Source organism: Typopeltis vanoorti, chromosome 23 (assembly GCF_054136105.1).
Source record: "Typopeltis vanoorti isolate ZY-2024b chromosome 23, IOZ_Tvanoo_1.0, whole genome shotgun sequence".
NCBI lineage: Eukaryota > Metazoa > Arthropoda > Arachnida > Uropygi > Thelyphonidae > Typopeltis > Typopeltis vanoorti.
The window spans coordinates 72,056,139-72,064,690 of NC_143571.1; the positions used below are offsets into that span (position 1 = coordinate 72,056,139).

The 8,552-nt window shown below is 41.9% G+C and overlaps 1 pseudogene; it reads left to right on the top strand.

The window, feature by feature from the left end:
• Window positions 1–839: 839 nt before the first annotated feature.
• Window positions 840–961, top strand: LOC150093969 (U2 spliceosomal RNA; annotated as a pseudogene).
• The last annotated feature ends 7,591 nt before the right edge of the window (window positions 962–8,552 follow it).

Here is an 8,552-nt window from a genome sequence, read left to right on the forward strand (position 1 = left end):
TATTTTCCTTACATTAACATTTTGTTATAAGGCCTAAATAGAGTTAAAGGTTACCGTTACAAGCATACAAATGTTTGGTAAAATCATCCCTTGGCGCAATTCTACCAAATATCTGGGAATTCATCTTGATAGACGTCTAAACTTCAAGTCACATATGGATAGTGTTGCCACTAAGGCAAGTCAGACTATAGCACAGCTATATCCACTTTTGAACAGGAACAGCTTCCTAAGCATAAGCAACAAAATCTTACTTTTCGAATCGGTAATCAGACCGCAACTAACTTATGCCTCTCCAACCTGGGGTCACACGACTAAAAGCAACATCAACAGACTTCAGATAATACAGAATAAATGCCTAAGAATGGCATTTAATGCCCCATGGTTCATTAGAAACATCCAGTTACATCAAGAAGCCAATCTTCCAGATATCAAGACCTACATGACAAGCATTGCAGAGAAATTCTTCACAATCACGGATAATCACCCAAATCAGTTAGTTCGACAGGCAGCGGACTACAAGCCCTCAGATCGTTTCAAACATAAAAAACCGAAATCCTCCATCGCAAGAGAAAGCTGACACAGCCTCAATGCTCACAATGAGCGGGTAAATTACCCACAATAATCTCATCGCCCACAATCTAAAATCCAGATGAAGGGATAAAGAGTCAAGGACTCAGTCCATCAACCAATTAAGTTCAAGTTCAAGTTCAAAGGTTACCGTGGAAGATTATGAATTCTGAGGGCATAAATTCTGAGGGAATGGGGTTAAATCAATCGACCGTGAGATGAGATGTGGTTGAGATCACTTTTTTCTTAACGCTGATATAACTAAACAAAGTATCGCTTCTCGGTCTTTTGGCTTAGATCATATATAGTGTATAGTTTCTGTTCTTAACCGTTAATATCGGTACGAGTCCCATCGGGTTTCACGATATTTAACGGGAAATTTGCAGAACTTCCTAAACCCCAGACTGGGGAAATATCAAACACTTCGTGGTGGGAATAGTTAGGCTCCCCCATCTGATCATGCCCGCCATTCTGCCGCGTGTGCGTACTCTCGGAATTGAGGTTGACGCCACAATACCGGCAAGGGCGATGGCGAAAGCTATCATAGACTGCGTCGGCGCAGAGAACATTTTTGGATTTACCCCTTATGGGGGAGGAAGATACCAGGTAGTGGCCAAAAATATCGAGACCAGAGAAAAGCTTCTCAAAGGGTTTGACTGTGGCAAAATAAAAGTACTTCATGGTTGGAAGCATCCTGAGAACCCTTAAGATACCACGATTTCCCCTAGAATACGCAGAGAACAACGATATAATTCACAGCGTATTCTCTAAGTGGGGAGTTGTACGGGAAATCCAGGTTCACAATGACTCAGACAATCCTGAGTGGAAGTCAGGGGAGGTAACTATCTCTCTTGAAATGAGGACCGAAGTTCCCAACTTTGTCCTCATAGGATCTGCCCGGGTAATGGTAAATTACCCAGGCGTCAAAAAGCAGTGCTTTAGATGTAGTACGTACCTTCAATCATCTTGGGGAAGACTGCCCTCGCATAAAATGCAAGAACTGCCTAAAAATTGGCCACAACCAAGAAAAATGTGAGGCAGCTTGTTTGAAATGTGGGGTCACTGACCACAAAGTCGACACCTGCCCATCCAGAACCCTCGCAGAGAGGATGGATGGTGCAGTCACATCAGCAACAAAACCAACTAATGAAAAGGTCACAATACAGGAAGAGTTTCCGCCTCTTGAGGCCACTCCTGATCATGCCGCCATGTCTAAGACAACGAAAAGGTCCCGTAAGGGAGGGAAACCAACCAGAATTGCAGAGACGAGCAATACGATCCCAACAGAAGAGACTGACAATGCAGAAACCATCATGGTAACTCCCACGGACGAAAGCGAAGCTACCACTGCCAATATAGACATCGCCAATTCAGATACAGCAGAAGAAGCTATAGTAGAGATGGAGATGAACACCAAAACTTCCAAACGGCCATTAAGTCCGCAGGAAGAAGAGCTGACAAATCTTAAAACAGCAAAAGTATCTGAAACCGAACACCCAGAAGTCCCTCATGCAAAAGCAGGAGAGACTCTAAAACATCTCCTTAGAGGTATGCCCGGGGTGGCAGAAAAGTTTAAAGAGGCAATAGATAAAGTAGGAGAACCTGAACTCCTCCTCACAGGGAAATATGGACCCGACATCGTCAGTGCAAAATGGGGTGACCTGTTCGTTGATGACATCAGCAAAATTACCCCTGAGCAAGTAGAGGTAGCCCTGGATATAGACGAGGAGGCAGCTTCGGCGTTCTACATTGCTCTCTGCAAACTAGACATGGCCAAGGGAAGTGAGGTGGCCAAAAGAATCATAACAGCCCACAACAAAAGAAAGGAACAGTAACCACCTTGTGGATTTCTGTACTCAGTTTCACTGGTTTTTAGCTCCCACAGGTGGGGGAGGACCTGAGAACCCGAGCGGCGAAGGCTTACAGCGAGGCGGTGCAGTTCCTTGTGAGCTGCATCACTCGGGCCAGATCCTTCCTCCACCTCTAAGTTTACCTTTCAATTTTTGCTTTTCTCTGTACTTTTTTTTGTTTGTTTTGTTACATGTTTCCTTTTTAGGATTTTTCCTTTTTGTAAAGTGAAAAATCAACGACCGTTTTAGAAACGCCCCTGGGGGGCTAAAACAGGTCAACTGAGGCCTCTTTAACCTACTCTACCACTATGCACTCTATCTTTATTTCCTCTCCTACTATCTGCTGACTCTCAGCCTATCTTACTCTACAGGCCGATGATGAAGATTTGTTGAACTCACAAATTATTATTCTGAGGGGGATATATAATTTGTTTGTTGTTGTCTTTAGACACTGCCTAGTATATATATTATATATATATTATATATATATATATATATATATATATATATATATAAGGTTTTTCGGGAAGCTCGCATTGCACTGGAACTAACACAGTTTGTGACCCACTATCTCCCCCTCTGTATGAAATATCCAGAGGTCTAATGGCCGGCAGGCCCCACCCGCAATGAGAACCAGTGGTGGTTGAATGGTATTTTAGGGAGGTAGGTCGCTGTGCTGTGTCCAAATAAATTCCCGAAACTCCTTTTTCCTTGTTTTTAGGATAGTCACCTATAATAAACTAATTTTTTGCTGGTAGACGCTTTATCCAAGTGTGTGCAAACAAAGTTTGCACACACTTGGATAAAGGGTTAAACTAAATTTATTATAGTCTGACCAAGTGAAAAATAAACTTTAAACATCTTTCTCTAAATCCAGAGTAATTTAATAAAAAGGTGGCACACCGTTTGGCAGCTCCTATAGCTCCTTGCTAATGCTTCTGCCTGGTATCTCCACTTGGGCCTGGCTCCCACTGAAGAGACCTCAATAAAGGTCGAAACTAGTCTGGGTAGTGGCCCTTCCTTTAATGCATAACATTATACATATCCGCAAGGAGATGTGTTTTGCATTATGGGAGATACTGAAATAGGAGTGTTGGTAGCTTGCTCCACCTTTGCAGGGAGTTTCCCAGTGTTGTGCCACTTTACACCAGTCCTGAAGATACTTTCAGGCGCAAACTTTGTTTGCACAAACTTGGATAAAGGATTAAGCTAAATTTATTATAGTCTGACCAAGTGAAAAATAAACTTTAAATGTCTACGGGATTAGCTAGTAGACTCTCAGTCTACAGGATTAATCGGAAAACCCGAAAACCGCTTTTTTCTCTCAGGCCAAATTATGGACTCCCGATATGATGAGCTCGATTTTAAGCTGCAAAGGAAATGGCCAGGAAAGGTAGCAATTCACCAAATAGAAGAGGTTGAATCAGAGGACTGCCAATCCCCTGACCCTGTCCCCAGCACTTCTCAAGATAACACCAGCGAGATTATGTCGCCGGTTAACGACCAGCCCCTAGTGGACTCAGATAACTCTACAGATTATCAGGTTGTCAGCAGAAAGAAGCGTAAGAAGGATTCGCCAGCAGCAGATCCTGAAATAATTCATCAACCCTTGGAAAGAACAACTCCAATGGACTTAACAGCACAACCTGATGAAAGAATAGAGACCGACTCCAGGGCCAACCCAAAGAGAGGATTCCACCAGTAATTTTAAGAACAAAAGAAAAATGGTCTTTAATTGTAGAGACGATGAAGAATACAAACATCAAATTTACATCAGCCAAGAGTACAGATGAAGGAATCCGGATTCAACCTGAAGGAATTTCGGACTAGCGCCAGCTCACCAGACTTATGGATGAACTGAAAGTCCCATACCACACGTTTCAGCCTAAGAGCGAAAAAAATTTAAAGGTGGTAATCAGAGGACTGGCTGAGACCATACCAGCCGAAGAAATAGCTACTGACCTCAGATCACAAGGCCTTTAGCCGATTAAGATATCGCGCATGTACCGAGCAGACAAGCGCCCCATGCCTCTGGTCTTGGTCGAGATCAGTAAAGACCATAGAGAAATTTACGACCTTAAAATAGTTTTCAGCTTAGTCATCAAGACCGAACTTCTCAGAAGGAAGGCTACAGCTGGTCAATGCCATCGCTGCCAAAAATATGGGCATGCACAAAAACTATGTAAAGCTGATTACAAGTGCGGTGACAACCATCCCTCGCACACTTGCGTCAAACCACGCCCGCTAATCGTGCGAACTGTGGCGGCCCACACCCAGCGAACTACAAGGGCTGTTCACTCCACCCATCTAACCTGACAAGGACTAGGGAGGCAGTAACCTCCATCCACTCAGAAGGGAGTCACACACCTTAAATCATAAATTAAAGTGCGAAATATCACACCCGATAAGTCATATGCCTCTGTAGTTTCCTCATGCAACAAATCGGCAGAAACCACACCAAGCAGCCAAACCTCTGTTGCAATGCTTGCTGCCACTTCGCGAGAAATGCTATCAGCTTTTAGCAAATCAAATCCAAACCAGGCTGACACAAACAGATTTCTCAAAAATACCCAAGTCATATTCTCGTTGATTAATGGATAATCCGGCCATCACAATAAATTCTATACAGGTTGCATTCTGGAATGCTAATGGACTCAGCAACAACATTCTAGAACTCCAAGAATTTTCTGCCCACTACAAAATTGATATTCTGTTAGTTAATGAGACTCATCTGCGGCCCTGTGATAACCCCAAGCTAAAAAATTACTCGTTAATTAGAAACGACATACCTAATGCCAGAGGTGGTGGTACTGCGATCTTTATCAAGAAAAACATCCGTTATAATGAGATAAAAAAGATTCCTACAACTAATCTGGAAAAAACTGGCATAGAAATTCACACCATTAATGCAGGCAACTTAAAAGACCTAAACTCAAAACATCCCTTATGGAATAGCAGTTGTACCAATTACAATGGAAAAATCCTTTCAAATTTTGCTAAGCTGAGAAATATTATCATCGCAGGCCCGATTGAACCAACACACTATGGAACACATGGCAGGCCCGATCTATTAGATATAGCCATATTCAAAAACACATCTCATTAATTGCAGCTGCAAGTAGTTCACGACCTCAGTTCGAGCCACAACCCAATACTTCTAAAACTGGGAGATGATCCGGAACTTATTCCCAGTCAGTCATTTACTAATTTCACAAAATTAAAGGCTACAATCAATACTATCATGGATTCAGTGCCAAATATTTCCACTTGTGAAGAAACTGATGCAGCAGTCAACAACCTGGAAAGAAAAATTCAAACTAGCTTAACTGCAGCCTCTTCTGTCTCCACTCCAGCTCAAGTAAACCTACTTCCAGAAGAAATCCTTGCTCTAATCAAAAACAAAAATAAAATCAGACGTCGCTTTCATAACACACTGTCTCCTCAAGACCGCCAAGAGCTGAAGAGAGCATCAAACTTACTTCGCTATGCACTAAAAGATCACAGAAATCAACAATGGGAAAGAAAACTTTGTTCCTGAAAACTGAAGATAAATCCTTGTGGAAGTTGACAAAGGCTATCCGTACGGACCGTTCCAATATCCACTCCATTCACGGAGAAAGAGGTATAGTCTATAGGGACGATGAAAAGGCAGAAACTTTCGCAGAAGCTCTTCAACTTCAGTGCAGTCCTAATTATGCGCATGCGGATTTGATCTTCATAGAGAAAATTCACCGTCGAGTCCGTACTGTGCTCCAGCAGCCTAACAACTGTTGAAAATATCTGTCCCACCTCACCTAAAGAGGTCGACTCAATCATTAGGAAGCTCAACAACGAAAAAAGCCCCTGGTCCACATGAAATTAACAACAAAACAATCAAGGCCCTTCCGCACAAAGCTGTTATGCACTTGGTAGCAATCATAAATGCAATGCTCAGACTAAACTATTTTCCAACCCGATGGAAACAAGCAGATATAAGTCTCATTCATAAGCCACGAAAAGCGTCTCAGTTGCCGCAAAGTTACAGACCCATCAGTCTCCTTTCATGCTTGGGAAAGATTGCAGAAAAAATAGTCCTTAATCGACTTCAGGATGTAGTGAACAATAACAACACAATACCGAAGGAGCAGTTTGGGTTTAGAACCGGACACAGTACTACACATCAAGTTCACAGACTGGTCGAATTTATCACTACTGGATTTAATTGGCGACAACATACAGGTGCTGTTTTTCTGGATGTAGCAAAGGCATTTGATAAGGTTTGGCACAAAGGCCTCATCTATAAATTATTTAGGGGAAAGGTTTCGCTCTACCTTATCAAACTTATTGACTCCTTTCTAAAAAACCGGAAATTTCAGGTCAAGTTGAGAGGACTCAAATCCTCTTTGAAAAGAATCACTGCAGGTGTTCTTCAAGGTTCGTTGTTCTCCCCGCTGCTTTTTAACATCTTCGTTGCTGACGCTCCTAACACGACATCAACCACCACAGCTTACTATGCAGATGACATGGCAATTTTGAGTAGATCTCTCAGGCCGAACTTAGCTACACAGCGCTTGCAGACCGCAGCAGCAAACCTGGAAAGATATCTCGGGAAATGGAGATTAGCTGTGAATGCCGACAAAAGTAATGCCATTCTCTTCACAAGACGGAAGGCATCCCACTACGGAGAAGTCAAACTTTTCAACACAACTATTCCATGGAAATCCAGCACGAAATATCTAGGTATTCAACTAGACAACCGCCTCAACTTTAATTTTCACATCTCTCATGTCTGCAACAAAGCAAACTCAGCAATTGCTCAACTCTGCCCTCTACTCAACCGTAGAAGCAAAGTCAGCCCAGAAAACAAATTAAGAATATACAAAGCAATCATCAGACCCATACTGACTTATGGTTCACCAGCGTTAAGCCACACCTCTGCTAGCAACATCAAAAGATTACAAATAATCCAGACTAAATGCCTTTGAATGATCTTCGATTCCCCGTGGTTTATAAGGAACACCATCCTCCATCAAGACGGAAACCTGCCAGATATACCCACGTTTCTCCTCCAGATAGCAACCAAGTACTTTACTCAAGCATCACTCCATCCCAACCTTCTCATTCCTGAGTCATCAGATTATGATGAAAAAGACAGATGGAAACATAAACGCCCAAAGGCGGCCCTGTTATCTTTTATATTATAAAGTCCTGTTATATGAGATGTCGCGACGATGTTCTTCCAAACGTATAAGGATGGATTTAGCAGTCTGGCCATAGTATGGCTTTCCACAATCACATAAAATCTTGTACACTCCTGGAAACCGAGTTGGAAGATGTTTCTCTTTAGGTTTGCTAAGTATTGAACGAAGTTTTGGAAGCGTAGTGAAGCAAGTTTTGAAGTTTTGGTGAAATAGAGCTGATGTAAGGCAAAGAGATGAAGGCTCTTGGGGAAGAGAGATCTTCAGAAGTAGTTGAGTGACTGGGGGAAAGAAATTTGTCAATTTTCTTAGGAGAGAAACCATTATTAATAAAAGATTTTTAAGAAAAAGGAGTTCATTTTCAATTTCTGTTTCAATTTCGGGCCATGGGCAGCCCGCTCTCTCCGATTCTCGCAGATATATTTCTCAAAGATTTTGAAAAAAAAAACTATTAACTCCTTCCATCTTAAACCAAAATTCTAGTATTGCTATATTGATGATATTTTCCTCATCTGGGAAGATGGTGTCAACAGCCTCAATTTATTTTTAGACCACCTAAACAAGTGCCATGGAAAAATCTCTTTTACCTTCGAACTGCAATCAGATGACTGCCTCCCCTTTTCAGACCTGAAACTTACCAGATGTGCTGAGAGTATTAAAATCTCAATTTTTAGAAAGCCTACTCATACTGATAGATACATTCATGCTTCCTCCCATCACTATCCCCCACAAAAATGTGGTATTATTTCCACCTTAGCTCACCGAACCAAATCATTACTTACAGAAGAAACAGAAATTGAAAGTGAACTCCTTTTTCTTAAAAAAACTTTTATTAATAATGGTTTCTCTCCTAAGAAAATTGGCAAATTTCTTTCTCCCAGTTACTCAACTACTTCTGAAGATCCCTCTTCCCCAAGAGCCTTCATCTCTTTGCCTTACATCAGCTCTATTTGATATT